The following is an 18,073-nucleotide window of genomic DNA, read 5'->3' as shown; positions in this document are numbered from 1 at the left end:
GGCTGCCATGTTCCCGCTCTGATGGCGGCTCTGGCTAGTTAGAAGTGCCGACCCTGGCACCCATGAGATGTTACCATGGTGGCTGGTTCTCCCGATCAGCTCCATAGAGACCATGCCCCAAAGCATGGATCTCGGGCCAACCCCATCACCTTTATGGTTCTCTGCTAAGCCCCAGACAATACCAGCCATGCTCGCAGTACCTGGTAGAATGAAGACTCTTAATGTTTAAAGATTATTCAATAGCTTTATATATTTATATATTTGGAAATGCTCAATTAACAAGATGCCCACACAATAAGATTTTTTACCCAATATCTAACCTTTAGATACAAACTGTTACCCATCTGTCTTCCTCCTTCTTCTCTTTTCTTCTCCCCTTCCTTTTCCTCCCAACTCTTCTCTCTGCCTACCCCTTCTACTGCCCAATCACTGAGTTCCACTGCAAATACAATGTAGCAAGAAAATATCCTGCTACACAGAACCATCAGTCTGGCCCCAACAACAGGAATTTACTTGAATTTCTAGATGGTTTAATTTGCGACCATCCAACCAACTGCCAACAGGTATCTGCCATGGGGAGACGACTCCCCAATGCTGTCTCCTGAGCTGCTTCGTTTTGTTTATTTTCCTAGTGACCTAAGTCTGTGACTCCTTCCAACAGCATCTGGGACCCTTAGTGAGCATGTAGCACCCCATCCATGTCTACAAACGATGCAGGCATGCATTTCTTGACAGCCATGATTCTTAGTCAGCTGGGAGCAGATATTCCACAGCCCCTCCATCCAGACCCCAGTGTCCTTACCCACACCTTGTTGTAGAGCAGTGGTCAGCGGCGAGACTTTCACTGTTCCTGAACCTAAATTGTAGGTTAGCGGCAGCCTTGCTCCAACCAGGATGCTGCTGATGTCACTGCTGCTTGTGTGTGTCTGTGCTTTCAATTCACATGTAAACTCTTCCCCTTCTTTATCATTCCTGTGGCCTGAGAAAAAAATCACCATTTCCTTCCTTTTTGCTTCATTTTAAAAAGTAATATATGTTCCTGACAAAAACAAACAAACAAACAAACAAACAAATAAACAACAACAACAATAACAAACCATCCACTACACAGTTGGGCTATTGAGGTGAAGCAGCTGGTAAAAGAACTTGCTACTAAGTTTGACAACTTGAGTTGGATCCCCAGGACCCACATGGTGGAAGCAGAGAACTGACTTCTGCAAGTTGTCCTCTGATCTACACACACACACACACACAATTCTGTTTCATTGGATAATATATATATGTGTTTTTTGAAAGTATAAACAATAGATGTGTATTTTTATTTTTTTAAAAACTATTTTAGATTTTTCTACTTAAAATGTATTTCACCAGTTTCCCCTATCATTATGTCTAAAATCTCATTTTCTCTCTTTTTAAACACAACCAGCAGCATTGTATAAACATCATTTGTTCTGTGAATGGGGAATCCCAGAATAAGAACACTGGAGAGCAGGCTCATTTAGCAGTGCAGTAATCTGGTCCATGCCCAGCTTCCTATTCAGCGATCCTTGGTGTTGGCTTCTCCTCCTGTTTTCACAATGATTCTAAGTCATAGCAGAAAGCACATCGGGATGGACCAGATTACCTCCTCAGGTGAAGGGTTGTCTTTTCAAGAGTGAAGGGACCTTTCCAGGAAGCCTTTGGCAAGCTTCCCCTCCTGTGTCACAGTCAAATTTCACATCTAATCCCAAACTGACCAAGAGCATCAGGGCATGATGCTTGCCTAAGCTCAATTAGGACGTACCCTTGGAATGACCTGGAGATGGGTAAGTAGGTCACAGGGCTGAATGTGGACAGAACCGGAGCTCTGCACATGAGGGTTGCTGTGTAGAAGACACTTGGTGATATATCTTTCTTATTCGTTACCAAAATGCTGTTAGGTATTCCAAGGTGTTTTCTCCTTCATTTAAATTTGAGCGCATCTGCCAATCTCTCACAGTCCATTGGCATCATAAAGAAATTACAGATATTTTCTATAACTGTTGGGTGTCTATGTCCAGGGAGAAGTCACTTTATGCTGTTGTGTTGTCCGACCATGAATGTTGTCCTCTCTTCCTTCCTTGAGTCCTTGATAGGGTTCAAGAGTCCTTCATAAAAGTCTACATTAGTTCCTCTACATTTTAGTTTATTACTGTTGATAAGGGTATCATACTTACACCTATTTTCTAGTAGGTTGTCGCTGCCTTAGGAGACTGCTGTTCTGTTTATATGCCGCCCTTGCACTGAATAACCTGGGCGCCTACTCTGCTAAGAGTCCCTGAGGCTGACAGACAGCTCAATATTTAAGAGTGCTTGGGCTTCAGGGAGCCCGAGTTCAATTTTCAGCACTGAACAGCTCCAGGCAGTGCATCGCCCTCTTGTGGCCGTCATAGACACTGCATGCACAAACATTCAGACACTCGCACTTCTACATGATTTAAAAATAAATCTTACAAAAAGGTTTTATGACATCAATGCTGATTGTTTTGCTCTCTCCAGATCTTGCGCTTGTTATTATTTTCTTTGCCTTATTTTGTTGGCTAGGACTCTTACTAAACTAACAGAGATCACACAGGGTATTAGATAGTGCCTGAGTCCTAGTTTTAAATAGAATGCATCTCAAGTTTCATTATTAAATCAGATGATAGATGCCACCTTTGAGTAGGCAGCTCCCGAAGGTCGAGTTTCTCTCATCTTGAGTGGGAAGGTCCACATGGGAAGATGGCTGAGGATGGCCCCCAAGTCGGTGCTATTTGTGTGTGTTAGCAGCGTTTGCTGGTCATTCTCTAGAGAAGTGGTTTTCAGAACACTCACATTTGATGATAACGTTTCACATAACTGGGTTATCAACAGTAGTGCTGCTGTTAGTCCTGAGGAGAAGGGTGGAGCCAGGAGCCGGGAGCCGGGAGCCGGGAGCCGGGAGCCGGGAGCCGGGAGCCGGGAGCCGGGAGCCGGGAGCCGGGAGCCGGGAGCCGGGAGACAGGAGCCGTAAACTCCCTGTGAAACCATTACATTAGTGTAGCTGTACTTCAGGACAACAGTCAAGTTAAAAACTGCAAAGCTAAAATTGAGCCGCTGGGGAGTTCTGATCCACAGAAGCTCGTTAGCGAAGCCATGACTCTGACTCAGAGCTGTGTCCAGCGGGGCATTGGATGCTCAGGGACCCCTACGGAAGGCCCACCAACTCTCTGTCAACCAGCAGCCAGACTGAACAGCCAGTCCTGTCCCAAGGGTGGCAGGATTCTGCAGCTCCAGGCCACACCTTCCTCTTCAACTGACTTATTGTTTCTTATTAGAAAAATCAAACTGACCCAATTCTGGGTGGAACACATATCCTTAGGCCACTGAGCCTCTGACTTTGCCAAAATAGTGCAACAAGCAAAAGCAGAACTGAAAACCCTACCGCAGGGCCGAGTCTGCCTCTGTGCCTAGGAGGATCTGGATAGCCTGGTCTACCAGATGGTTCTCGTTGCTTTTGTTACATTGCTCTGCACAGGGCTCTCAGGGAACCACTGTAGCTAAGCCTTAGCAGCCCTTTACTTAGCAAGACAAGTGACCCAGCTCAGAAACACCCAGGTGCACATTTGCATACTTAAAAAATGGGAGAAAATGGGTCTGGTCGCACAGGCTTGTGGTCCTAGCATTCAGGAAGTTGAGGCAGGAAGATTGTGAGCTCCAGGTCAGACTATGCAAGACCCAGTCTAAACACAGGTAAAGCAACAGACACAGACAGACGGGCAGATGGACAGACAGACAGACGGACAGACGGACAGGTGGAGGAGTCAGATCAGAGGCAGGAGCATCTCACATTTCCATTTGTCTCTTACTTACTTTGCTTTAGAGTAAAGTCAGCTTGTTTGTTCCTGTTTGAACCCGTTTTGCTTCTGACATCATTATTGTGCTCAGAAGGAACCTATGTGCCCAATGCCTGTAGCCAAAAGATAGTTTGCTCCGTCTGCCCTTGCAGTCCAACATAAGTTGGCTTAGGTGTGGAAAAGTAGAGTCAAAAGTTAGAAAGAATCTGCTTTATGGTGGTTTGCTTAAATGGACACCTGTTAATAGGTGTTTTATCAGCACTTAAAAAAGCTTTGGGCATCTGTACAAAAAGATTGTTTTCAAACTAAAATCAGGAGTTATACATATACATAAAGTGATTCAGGTATCAGCTTTGTTCTTCTTCTTCTTCTTCTTCTTCTTCTTCTTCTTCTTCTCTCTCTCTCTCTCTCTCTCTCTCTCTCTCTCTCTCTCTCTCTTTACAGTCTAGTCATTATCCCCTTTCTGGTCCGACCTCCAACAATTCCTCATTCCATTTCTTTTTCCCCCTCTTCAAGAGGATGGTCCCCGTAACCCCCCACCCAACCACACCTCCCCACTCCCTAGGGCCTTGAGTCTATTGAGAGTTAGGTGCATCTTCTCTCACTGAGTCCAAACTAGGCAGTCTTCTGCTGTGTATGTGTCTGGGGCCTCAGACCAGCTGGTGTATGCTGCCTGGTTGGTGGCTTAATGTTTGAGAGATCTCAGGGGTCAGGTTAGTTGAGACTGCTGGTCTTCCTATAGGGTCACCCTCCTCCTCAGCTTCTTCCAGTTTTTCCCCTAATTCAACCACAGGAGTCTCTAGAGGATGGAACCTTAGAGGAAATGCCCAACAATGGAGAGAGGGAATTCATAGAGTCCACCTCCAGTAGAAAGACAGGGCATCAAGGGGAGGGATGGAGTTGCCATCCTACAGTGAAAAACTCTGACCCAGAATTGTTCCTGTCTAAAAGAACTGCCGGGACAAAAATGGAGACGAGACTGAAGGAAAGGAGATCCAGTGACTGACTCAAATTGGAATCCAGCTCAAGGCCCCCATGGCCTGACACTATTACTGATGCTATGATGTGCTTACAGTCAGGAGCCTAGCGTGGCTGCCCTCTGAGATGCCCAACAAGCAGCTGAAAGAGTCAGATGCAGATACTTACATCAACCAATGGACAGGTTACAGGTTTTTAAAATTATTTATATTTTTGGAATACTTGCACATAGATAATAAAACCTCTCAGAGATGAGCCTCAAGCCTAGGCACACAAATCACTTATATGTTATATACCCATTTCACAGACCCAGGTATAACAAACAGTTCCACTGTTTGCTACCTGTGCACGAGGCCCAGGTTCTCTTCATTTCCTAAAAGAAGCACCTCTGTTCTAGATTCCAGCACCATGGCTGGGAAGATGACTCAGCCGCTGAGAGCACACACTGCTCTTTCTGAGGACCCGAGTTTGGTTCTGCGTACCCACAGTGGCTCTGTCATTTCAGCTCCAGAAGAAGCCAATGCCTCTGACCTCTGGGGCATCTGTACTCATGTGCGCACATGCACACACATCCACACAATTAACAAGGAAAAACTAATAACTAAAAAATGGTTATTAAACAGGACTCAATAGGTACAATAGGGTTTCTCGTCAATCCTGTTGATGTTTGCATTTGTGAAAGGTGTTCATGGAACAGAATATTTTTTTACCAGCGCCAACTTTTATCTTTTCTTTGCAGTTTGCCGAAGGCAAAGACAAATTCGGAAAGTTTGTGGCTAGTTTCTCTCTGGATTCTCAGGGCTAGGTCTATAACATAATTAAAACAGCAACAATTCTGCCTGCCCTAATGGGTAGGGAGGGAACCCTCAGTGTCAGGGTGACATAATACCATCTGGTGGGACCTGGCGTGCTCAAGGCCCTGGCTTGACCCCCAACATAATAAACCCTAAACAAAAGCAAACTAGCAATAATAAAAGCTTTCACCGTTGTGCAAAATCTTTAGAGGGTTTCCTACATTCGTTCTTTGCAGCAGCCCTGTAAGGTTGTTATTCTCATTTATAAATGAATAAAATAAGCCACTAGCCGATTCAGTTCAATACGTTACATAGGGGATTCTGTGATTACATAGTCGATCACAGACAGAGCTGAGCCCACGAAGTCTAATTCTTAAATATAGACTCTTGTTTTTATTTTTTAAATTTTATTTAATCTTTTTTTTAACACTTCAGATTTTATCCCCCACCCTCTGACTGTTCCACATCCCATACTTCCTCCCCCACCTTCTCCAAGAGGATGTCCCCACCCCCACCCCCACCAGACCTCCCCACTCCCTGGGGCCTCCAGTCTCTTGAGGGTTAGATGCATCTTCTCTGACTGAACCCAGACCCTGCAGTCCTCTAAAGGACTGAGCCAGTCCTGGCTGTATATGTGTTGGGGGCCTCATATCAGCTGGTGTATGCTGCCTGGTTGGTGGTCTAGTGTCTGAGAGATCTCAGGGGTCCAGGTTCATTGAAATGGCTGGTCCTCCTACAGAGTCACCCTTATTTTCTGCATTTATACCTGAGTACTGTGTGTGTGCCTGGTGCCTGCAACAGATTCCCTGGAACTAATGTTAGAGGTGGTTATGGGCTGGCTGGCATGTAGGTGCTGGGAATTAAACTAAGTCCTAGGTCCTCCAGAGGAGAGCCAGGGTTCTTAATCTTTGACCATCTTTCCAGCCCCAGCACAGGCTGTCTCTCTCTCTCTCTCTCTCTCTCTCTCTCTCTCTCTCTCTCTCTCTCTGTGTGTGTGTGTGTGTGATTGTACTCTGTTGGTTTGCTTTGAGTGACAGAGACTTGCTGTGTAGCTCAGACCAGTCTCCTTTTGTAATTCTCTGCAGGCTGCCAAGGGCTGGATGATAGGTGCTCACTACAGGAGGCTTCAGGTGTAAGCAGTTAGATATGCAGCCATGTTGTGTGTGTGTATTTGTGTGTGAGTGGGTGTGTAGAGTATATGTTTGTGTGTGTGTGTTTGTCTATGTGTGAGAGTATATGTCTGTATGTTTGTGTGTGTCTGTGTGTGCAAGTGTGTGTGTGTTTGTGAGTGTTGTGTGTGTGAATGTGTGTGTGTGTGTGTAGAGAGAGAGAGAGATGATGACTTCTGTGAAGAGCTAACTTGCTCCTCTCCAACTAATGCATTTTTTTTCTCCATGGATTTCTCTTTTTATTATGACCTGAGAATCAGAAAGACTTAAACCAAGAACAAATGCCATGTGGCATTTTTTAAATATTAAGCTTTATGGAGAACGTGTTTTACATATATACAGAGACCAACACTTTTACTTGTATGCAAGTCTATACTAATTTAATTTGTATTCTAGTTTCTCCCAAATATTCACATAACTTTGAACAACTATAATGCAAAAGTTTCTAGTGGGGGCCAATTGAAAATTTCAAATACACATGCATAAATTATCAATCATTGTTTTTAATCTTTTTAGTGTATTTATTTAAATATAAAATGTGTGTGCATGTGTGTGTGTGTGGGGGAGGGGCACACAGGCGCCAGGGCATGAGCATGCCATGATGTGCATGTGGGGACCAGAAGACCTGTGGGGTTGGTCCAGTCCTTCACCACATGGGGCACAGGATTGAACAGGTCATCAGACTTAGCCACAAGCACTTAACACCTGCTGATTCACCTCTCTGGCCCTTAAATTTTTCTTTTTTCTATTTTATTTTATGAATGCGGGTGTTTTGTCTATACACGAAGAGTATGCAGTACACAAAGAGGCCAGAAGAGGGCATCAGATCCCTGGGGCTGGAGTCAGACAGTTATGAGCCGTTGCGTGGGTGCTGGGAATCAAACCTGGGTCCCCCGGAAGAACAGTCAGTGCTCTTAACAACTGAGTCATCTGCAGTACTCTGAACATTTCTCAGTGCTGTGAAGACAGTAAATTATACCCAAGACAGCACAGCATTTACAGCCCTTGGTGATGCTCGTGCCAGATTGTCTCTTTTTCTTTGCTGTTGGTGAGGGACGTCTGCTGTTCTTTCTCTCACAGAGGGATCAGGCATGAGACACAGAGACATTCTCAATTCCAGTCCATGTCCTGCCTGTTTGCCTGCTTGTCAGAGAGGGATCCATCACTGTTACTTTCTCAGGTATTTAATCCACCACTCAGTTCCTTCTTAGTGTTAGAAATTATCTACGCACCCACGGGGGTGAGCCTAAATGCATTCTTAGTGCCTTTCAGAAGAGAACAGAGCCCAATCTCTTTCCTAGAACAAAGTATATTTATTGGTTGTTCCCAATATCCCCAGCTCAGAAACCCCAGTAAGTATAGATAAGATCTCTAATGCAGAGATATATCCAGACAGAGATAAAGACGTTAAAAGAGACATAGGACAGTGGCAATATGGCTGTTTTGGGTACAGTAATGCGTTCTGGTGGGTGGAAGGTTGTCCTGTACACCTCAGAACCCCGAGCCCCATTCCTGGCCCTGCTGTGAGATGCAACCGGTACTTGGACCCCAACTTGCCTCAACTGTCATAAGTACGGTATCATTAGATATTGCCAAACTGGACGGAAAAAATGTCCTTGATTGTAAACCGTCAGTAATCGAGTAGTAGCAAAAAAAATGCCTGCTGAGGCTTGGGGCACCAGACTCAAGGAGAAACACGGGCTGCACTCTTCGGTCCTTAGCCCCGGTCCTTAGCCCCGGTCCTTAGCCCCAGTCCTTAGCCCCTGCACTGCTGATCGACCGGTGCGCGATCAGGAGCCTGCAGAACACGCAACAACTGGGAACTGGGAGAGAGGCCGAGAGACAGCAAAGGCAGCAAAGTCTGAGATGTCAAGTGTGCTGGATTTTTTGGCTTTGGAAAACGAATGAGGATTGGTGACCGTCGGAGGGTGACTCTGGGGAACTGTATGTAAGTGGTGTGTCGGTGACATATCCCTGCAATCTCAGTACGCAGAGGATTGCCATGAGTTTGAGGCCATCTTGGGCTACATAATGAGGTTCAGAGCTTGAACGAGGAATGTCTCCCAAATGTTCAAATGTTTGAATGGTTGGTCTCCAGTTAGTGGAACTATTTGGAGATTTTATAGAATCCCTTAGGAGGAGGAGCCTTGCTGAAGGAAGTAGGTCCCTCGAGGAGGATGCTGGGAGTTTGTAGCATCATCATTTCTAGTTCCCGAGTTTGCAGTTGAAGATGTTATCTCTCATCTTCCAGCTCTGATGCCAGCTGCCAGGTGTCGCCAGCTGCCATGTGTCCTCTGACATTGTGGGTTCCCTATCTGATAGGCAAAAAATACGCTTTTTTTCCTTTCTTCTTTTTTCTTTTCAAGTCAAGTTGTTTTATCACAGCAACAAAGTAACTAACACACTGATCTTAATCTCAGAACAAAGAACTGAATTTACCAGTTTTTGCAGATTTTTGTTTTGTTTTGCTGATATTCCAGGTTGGCCTCAAACTACTGAATAACCCGAGGATGCTGTTAAGAGCATCTTATCTCCATCTTCTGAGTTTGGGAATACAATCGAGTGTCACCACACCAGCTTTATACCAGGCCATGGCTCTGTGACTCCAGGCAAGCGCTCTCTACCTACTGAGTTGCAGTGGGCCCTTTAAATGCTGTGTTAAATGTTCATCTGGAGGCATGTGAAGGCAGCTGTGTCTTAGGTGTCAGTGATTTGTGGGAGCATTCTGCCACGTTTGGGTGTATCAATTGGAAAGCACAGTATATATCTGGAGATTATTCTTGCTTCATCTGAAAGACAATGCCATGAGTGACAACTGTTGGAATTTGGTTGTCTCTGTTAACCTTTAATGATTTTAATTATTTACTGTTCTCAGTAGTCTGTCTATCTTTGTATTTCCAAGGGTATTTTAATGAATGCCAGATGCTAAGAAGGGGTTGGTGTTATCTCCTGTAGCATGAGATACTGGCTCCATATTGCACCATTACAATGTTTTAAGGCATCCTATCTTTGTAGATAGTAACTTGGTGCACATCTTTATCTGTCTTCTACGTTGATTTCAAAGTCATTTTCAAGTTCACATCTCTGGAGGAAACATTTTTTGCCATCTGGGACACCTATAAAAAGAACATTTAGACAATTTCATTTTCTGAGCTAGACAGTGGTGGTTTACTTCCAGCACTAAGGGAAAATAATTGGCAATATTTTTGCAGTGAGAACGCTCCATAATTTGTTTCGCTATATGAGAAACATAAATCAATTTTTTTTTCAAGAAGTAACACTCAGCACTTGGTTGTCTTTGGTTTTGCTTTATAGCCGCAGCCTCCAGAAATGTATTCTGCATAACAAAGATCCAAAACTCTTCAGTGGCCCTCGCTTCTTCCAGTATTTTCTTTTCTTTTTTTTTGAATTTTCCCTTTCAAGGCTACTGCCTCTGCTTACTCTACCCTCTCCTTCCCCACTTCTTTCTTCTCTTCCTTCCCTCTTTGCTACCCAATTCTTCCCTTTCCTATCCCCATTTCCCCACTCCTGTTTCTCTGTCACCTTGGTTAATTCTTTCTCTCTCCTTCTGTCTATTGCCTTCAGGTAATTTTCCCCAAATGTTGGAGCCTTTGGTGCTTTTGCTAAGTTTCTTCCTTGTGGAGAGAATTGCTGCAATAATAATAATAAAAAAAAATTCTCCCACCTAAAACATTCTTAATCTTTTCATCGTTTCTCTTTATGACCCTGCATGGAAACAGTTAATTCCATGCACAGCTAAACTCTATGGAGAGACTGCTCCTTATATAGTAACAGAACTGTGGTGAGGGAGCTAATCCTTGGGATGATTAAAAGTACTCGGGAAAGGATCTAAGAAGATTAGATTTTAATTTTGCACATGGTGAAATTAAAACTTTCTTAGCTGCAGTCCTGAGTTGTGAACTATTCATAGCCGTATAATCGGCATTACCACAATTGAAATGCAGAACAGTTTTACAGCCCAGAGTGATTTGTCATGATACCTTCTTGTCATCATTTCCTGCAGAATCCCAGTGCCTGGTACCATTGAGCTAAATGGTGCCGGTGGGAGTCTGCCTTTCAGCCATGTGATGGAGTGGAATTGCACAGATGCAGCCTGTAGAGTGCATGGCTCTTTCCACTCACTACGGTGTGTTTTGAGATTTGTTCTACCGATGGCTGCTCTCTTAAACTGTTGACTGGGGCCCTTTTATAAATGCTCCCGAATTTGACATTCACCAACAAAAGGGTATTTGGGCGATTTCCACATTGGGCAACTATGTATTAGGCTGCTGTAAATATCTGCTACAGGTTTCTGTGTGAATCACATCTTTGTTTCTTTTGGATAAATAAAGTGCAGTGGGATTGCTGACTCCCTCAAGATGTCAGGCTTTCTCAGCTTCCTGTCAGGCTGCCTTCCTATCAGTGATGGATGGAAGCTCTCTCTGCTTTGCATGCTCACGAGAATTAACTATTGTCACTGGCTTTGAGTAAATTAGTCTTTTATTACTTTATTAATTATTACTTAATTAATAGGCTATTCTGGTAGATTCGTAGTAATGGTTCACTATAGTTTTTAAATAACCTCAGAATAAATTACAATGAGCTCCAGATATTCATGAGGTAATTCTCCTTTTGTATCTGGATTTTGTGAAAATGTGCATCCAAATTTCTTCCTATTTTTATTTTGTCATTTGTTTATTGGAGGTAGAGAATCATACATGTGAGGCTGTTCCATCTCAGAAGTGCTGGGAACACAGGTGTTCAGATCATGCCTTTGTTCCTAGTGATTTAGGGTTTTCAATCCCTCCCACCCCCATAAGACCTTTCTCAGTCCACTGTGCTTCTCTCATGGACATGAGAAACTAAACAGCCTTTAAAACTTAACCAGAAGCAGTGGCTTTTCAGTTAATTTCTCACACCAGAGAAAATTAAAGATGCAGACACTCGCAGGTATGTTATTTATTATTTTTACATTATTTTACGTGTGTGAGTGCGTTGTTACCTGTGCACCAGTGCATGCTTGGTGGCCATGGAGACCAGAAGAGAGCATGAGATCCCTTGGAACTGGAGCTTTGGATGGTTGTAAGCCACCATGTGGGTGCTGGGAACTGAACCAGTTCCTCTGCAAGAGCAGCAAGTGCTGGTAAACACTGAGCCATCTCTTTAGTCTGAGTAGCAAACTTTACCTAGAGAAATTGAGGAAAAATGAAAGAAACCCCCAAAAGTGGGTGTGGGGGATTCTTAAGAGAGAAGAAAGTCCTTTCGGCTTCTTTGTCTGATCATCATTATAGGACTGGACAGAAAATGGACAAGTAGGTAATTGCATCAATTGGCCTGTTAGAGAGCTCCACGCCCTGTGCATGCTTCCCTGGCCCATCTAGGGAGATGGTCGGGCTGTGTTTACACGCTGCACACCCAGTCCTGGGGGTTTATTGGTTAGTTTTGTGTCAACTTGATTCAAACTAGGGTCAGTCATCTGTGAAGAGGGAACCTCAAATGAGAAAATGTCTGTCTCAGATTGGGTTGTCTGCAAGTCTGTGAGGCATTTTCTTGATTAATGACTGATGGGGGAGGGGAGGGCCCAGCCCGCTGTGGGTGTTGCCTCCCCTGAGCAGGTGATCCTGGGTTGTGTAAGAAAGCGGGCTGAGCAAGCCACGGGCAACAAGCCAGTAAGCAGCGATTCTCCATGGCGTCTGCAGCAGTTCCTGCTTTGAGGTTCCTTACTTGAGTTTATACCCCGACTTCCTCTTGCTTTAGGCCAGGGTGTTTATCACATCGCTGACTCCTGCTTGGTTAGTTGTCGAATGTGACTGTCTGCTAATGAATTCTCACCTCTTTTCTGAAATAGGTGGGGGCTTTCTTAGAGCCTTTTGCAATGAACTGTGAACTGCATTAGATAGGTCTTTCAGCTCCAGCAGGCCTGCCGGACGCTGGCCCAGAGCCCTGTGCTTTTTCCTCTCAGTCAGTTTGGCTACCTCCTACCATGCCGCGAGCTTTGTCTCTCGTCCCTGGTGCTCCAGATTTCACCGTCTAAAACCCTCATCTCTCCTTTAACGCCATCATCCATTGTGTGTGAATTGCAGTTCTCACTATTTCCTTATGTCCAGCTTACAGAGAGCAGTAGCTCCCGCATCACCTTTGCGGCTTGTGTATACTCTTATTAGCATATGCTAATTATGCATAATAACAGGACTTGATGTAGACTTTCACAGGTATGTGATGTATTCTTTTTCTACTTACCCCTTTCATTCCGTTACCCTTGACCTCTTTCCATCTTTCCCAATCTCACATCTTTATTAATTTACCTGTTTATTTATTTATTTTAATGTGTCTATGAGTGCTTTGCCTGCATCTGCGTCTGGGCACTATATGCATACAGTGCCCAAGGAGGACAGAAGAGGGCGTGAGAGCTCCATTTATTACTATCTTTTTCTGTTTCATTTGTTCATTCATTCATGCATTCATTCATTTGTATATTTGTATATTTATTACTTTAAGGGAATAGGAGACAATTTTTCATGTTAACATTGAAATATTTTATAGTATGCTTTTTTTATTTCTTTTTTAAAATTATTTTTCTTTTTTTATTGGTTATTTTATTTATTTATATTTCAAATGTTATCCTTATTCCCCATTTCCTCTCTGTAACCCCCCATCCCATCTGCCACTGCCCCTGCTTCTATGACAGTGCTCCCCTACCCACCTACCTACTCCAGTTTCACTACCCTAGCATCCTGTACGCTGGGGCATCGAGCCTCCACAGGACCAAGGTCCTCCCCTCCCATTGATGCCAGATAAGGCCATCTTCTGCTACATGTGCAGCTGGAGCCTGGGCCCCTCTGTGATGGTTTGTATATGCTCAGCCCAGGGAGTGGCACTATTAGAAGGTGTGGCCCTGTTTGAGTAGGTGTGTGGCCTTGTTGGAGTAGGTGTGTCACTGTGGGTGTGGGCTTCATCTTTTTCTGTTTCATTTGTTCATTCATTCATGCATTCATTCATTTGTATATTTGTATATTTATTACTTTAAGGGAATAGGAGACAATTTTTCATGTTAACATTGAAATATTTTATAGTATGCTTTTTTATTTCTTTTTTAAAATTATTTTTCTTTTTTTATTGGTTATTTTATTTATTTATATTTCAAATGTTATCCTTATTCCCCATTTCCTCTCTGTAACCCCCCATCCCATCTGCCACTGCCCCTGCTTCTATGACAGTGCTCCCCTACCCACCTACCTACTCCAGTTTCACTGCCCTAGCATCCTGTACGCTGGGGCATCGAGCCTCCACAGGACCAAGGTCCTCCCCTCCCATTGATGCCAGATAAGGCCATCTTCTGCTACATGTGCAGCTGGAGCCTGGGCCCCTCTGTGATGGTTTGTATATGCTCAGCCCAGGGAGTGGCACTATTAGAAGGTGTGGCCCTGTTTGAGTAGGTGTGTGGCCTTGTTGGAGTAGGTGTGTCACTGTGGGTGTGGGCTTCAAGACCCTACTCCTGGCTTCCTGGAAGCATGTATTCTGCTATCAGACTTCAGATGAAAATGTAGAATTCTTAGCTCTTCCTGCACCATGCCTGCCTGGATGCTGCCATGCTCCCACTTTGATGATACTGTACTGAAACTCTGAACCTGTAAGCCAGACCCAATTAAATGTTGTTTTTATATAAGACTTGCCTTGGTCATGGTGTCTGTTCACAACAGTAAAACCTTAATTAAGACACCCTCCATGTACATTTTTTGGTTGGTGGTTTAGTCCCTGGGAGCTCTCGGGAGTCTGTTGAAATTGTTCTTCCTATGGGGTTGCAATCCCCTTCAGCTTCTTCATTCCTTAATTTTTTGTATGCATATTTGTCATATTTGGGTATGTGCATGTGAGTGCAGACACTTGGGAAGGCCAGAGGGCGCTGGATCCTTTAGAATGAAAGCCACAGACAGTTGTGAGGGTCATGTGGGTGCTGGGCGTTGGACCTGGAGTTCTGGAGAGTAGCCAGTGCTCTGAGCCCTTCAGCCATCCTCCAGCCTCTGATAGTCTTTAAAATCATCAACCTTGATTCTTTTGTTTGTTTGCTTGCTTGTGTTTGTTTTTCAAGACAGGGTTTCCCTGTGTAGCCCTGGCTATCCAGGAACTCCCTCTGTAAGACCAGGCTGGCCTTGAACTCAGAGATTCAGAAATCTGCCTGCTTCTTTCCCCCCAAGTTCTGGGATTAGGGACATATGCCACCACACGCAGTACTGACCTAGGATTGATTATTTATTTGTTTTTGTTTTTTTAAGACAGGGTTTCTCTGTGCAGCCCTGGCTGCCCTGGAATTTGCTTTATAGACCAGACTGGCTTCAAACTTAACGAGATCTACCTGTCCTCTGCCTCCTGAGTGCTGGGATTAAAGGGCACTACCACCCAGTATCAACCTAGGATTTTTTATCCAGTAAAGTTAACCTTTATTAACAAAGGCTAGAGTCTACAATCAGGGAAGCCAGAAGTAATTATCAGCCATATGACTCTAAAAGAAGAGAAGTTCTCCCAAGAGAAGGAAATAGTGCCAAGTAGAAACTAAGAGGACACAATAAATAAGTTTATTTTCTTTAATTCTTAAATTCACCTAAAAGTTAATCATTTAAAGTAATAGAAATTCTAACAACATGTAGGAACATATGGAATATCTGTCTGTCAGTCTATCTATCTATTTATCTATCTATCTATTATCATTCATCTATCCTCTGTTAACCATGATGTATGTATCTATTGTCATCTATTATCTATCATCTGTCATGCATCACCTCATTTATCTCTGTCCTCTATCTAACAGCATATAGGAAGATTCTGACATACAGATAACTGAAATAAATGCTATCATTGTGGCAAGAGTCAAGGAGGAGGACCTGGGAGCCTCTCTCCCGTGCCTTAAGATACCCACCCCACACAGTGTTATTGAAGGTAAACAGAGACTAGTTAAAGCTCTCTGTACTTCAATCATGTGTCCTCAGGTCACAAAACTGACATTCCGATAGAGGAGATCAAAGAGAGTATAACAGTTACTGATGACACTCAGGGCTAATAAAGAGGGATGGAAAAAGAGAAGCCAGTCTATATTGTAACAATAAGGAAGGTATTCAGACATTCTGACGGAGGGAAACAAAGCCACTTGCATGACTGACGGTGAAGTCTGGAGGCTGAACAAGGTGCAGTGGCCCACACTTGTAACCCCAGCACTTAGAAGACTGCGAAAGGTGATCACCAGCTCAAGGATAGTTCTAGCTGTGTAGTGAGACTTGTCTCAAAGAATTTTTAATTAGGGGTCTGGAGAGATGCTGGCTGCTCTTTGGAGGACCAGTGTTTGAATCCCAGCACACACATGGTTTGTATATGCCCAGGGAGTGGCACTATTAGAAGGTGTGGCCCTGTTGGAGTAGGTGTGGCCTTGTTGGAGTAGGTGTGTCATTGTGAGTGTGAGCTTTAAGACCCTACTCCTGGCTTCCTGGAACTGAGTTCATCCTGGAAGAATTGCCAGCAGCCTTCAGATGAAGATGTAGAACTCTCAGCAACTCCTGCACTATGTCTGCCTGGATGCTGCCATGTTCCCACCTTGATGATAATGGACTGAACCTCTGAACCTGTAAGCCAGACCCAATTAAATGTTGTCCTTTATAAGACTTGCCTTGGTCATGGTGTCTGTTCACAGCAGTAAAAACCTAAGATACATGGTGACACTCTATTGTCTGTATTCTAGTTTCAGGTTATTTGATACTCTCTCCTGGCTTCCATAAGCACCAGGCACTAACATGGTACATACAATCCAAACACCCAAACGCATACATTTTTAAAAGATTAAACTAAAAGAAATTGGACAATTATACTGTCTCATTTAGGGCTAAAATACTAATACATAGAATACTACATCTGGGGGATGAGGCTAGCTGAGTTAGCATGTAGCACTCACAATCTAAGCAGTAAGACCCAAGTTCACTTCTCAGCACCCACATAAAAAGTAGGTGTAGTGGCATGTGACTATAATCCCACCTCTGTGGAGGCAAATCCAGGAAGACCCCTGTAGCTCTCCGGTCAGCCATCTAGACAAACTGCTGAGCTGTCAGTTCAGTGAGGAAAGCTTCTCTCAAAAAATAAAGGTGGCCAGAGTGTGTGGTGGAAAGATGGATGAGGGAGAAGCAGAAGGGTTCAAGCTCTATGAAGTGAGGCAGAACTGGAGACTCGGGGGTGCTGAGGAACAGCTTGATGTGAGTATCCTGTGCTGCTGCCAGAGGCCATGGTGACGTCTCAGGCCATGCTACTGTTGGGTGCCATGTCTGGGTCTATGGCCATGCAGTAACAGGGTTGATGCCTGTGACCCATGTTACCACCAGAGGCCATGTGGCTGTCCCTTGTCTGGGCTGCCACCTGGGACCATGTTGATGTCCAAGAGCTGTGCAGAGCCGGCTCCACCCCTTACTGGCTGAGGCACTCAGGAGAGCCGGGCCCTGCCCCTTGCCTGGGCAGCACAGTAGAACTCATTCTGCAGGCACACGGAGGCCAGTGCTGGTCACAAGTCTCAGCAAATGCTGTTACTGTGCATTTGTGGTTTGGATAAAACTCAAGAAATGTGTTTGGGGGCAGCTTGGAGGCAGCTACACAACCTGGGCTGAGTTAGAATAAGCTGTGAAGTTTTCCACAATTATCCTTTTTTTTTTTTTTTTTCAGTCCAGGAGTAAATTATTGGCGGTTATTGAGACAAAATGGTTACCTGACAAGAGCAACTTAAGGAAGCTCACATGTGTGTGCGTGTGTGTGAGTGTCTAATTACAAGGCATCCACAGTCAGAAGCAATATTCCACTACATTCTATTAAGTGTCTCTCAAAGATGCCACCTTGTGGCACCAGGTGACATCACTGCCAGAATTCTTCTAGAAGCATTAGAGTAGAAAGGACAGTGTTGGAGATCTCAACCCAGGGCTCTAGGGTTCTAGTGTCTAGAAGTAAACCCTCCAAAGTCACCCTGTGCTGGGCCCATGTAGACAACTGTTCGGGACTTCTGCCTTCTGCACATCCTTCAGAGTGGGTCACAGTGTTGGGGGTCACGGTGTTGGGGGATCATGGTGTTGGGAGTTCACAGTGTCGTGTGGTCATGGTGTTGGGGGGTCATGATGTTGGGGAGTCACGGTGTTGGGGGACCATTCTGTCCTTTATCACACTGCTAAGATATACTGTAGAGTTCAACTACCTCATAGAGAAAGTGATGTCAAATGTCTTTCTTTCTTTCCCATGAGAAGGAGAACTTTTCCTGAATTTCTTCTAGGATTGGGACAGA

The sequence above is a fragment of the Arvicanthis niloticus genome, chromosome 9 (genome assembly GCF_011762505.2).
Source record: "Arvicanthis niloticus isolate mArvNil1 chromosome 9, mArvNil1.pat.X, whole genome shotgun sequence".
NCBI lineage: Eukaryota > Metazoa > Chordata > Mammalia > Rodentia > Muridae > Arvicanthis > Arvicanthis niloticus.
Note: the sequence above shows the minus strand (reverse complement) of the source record.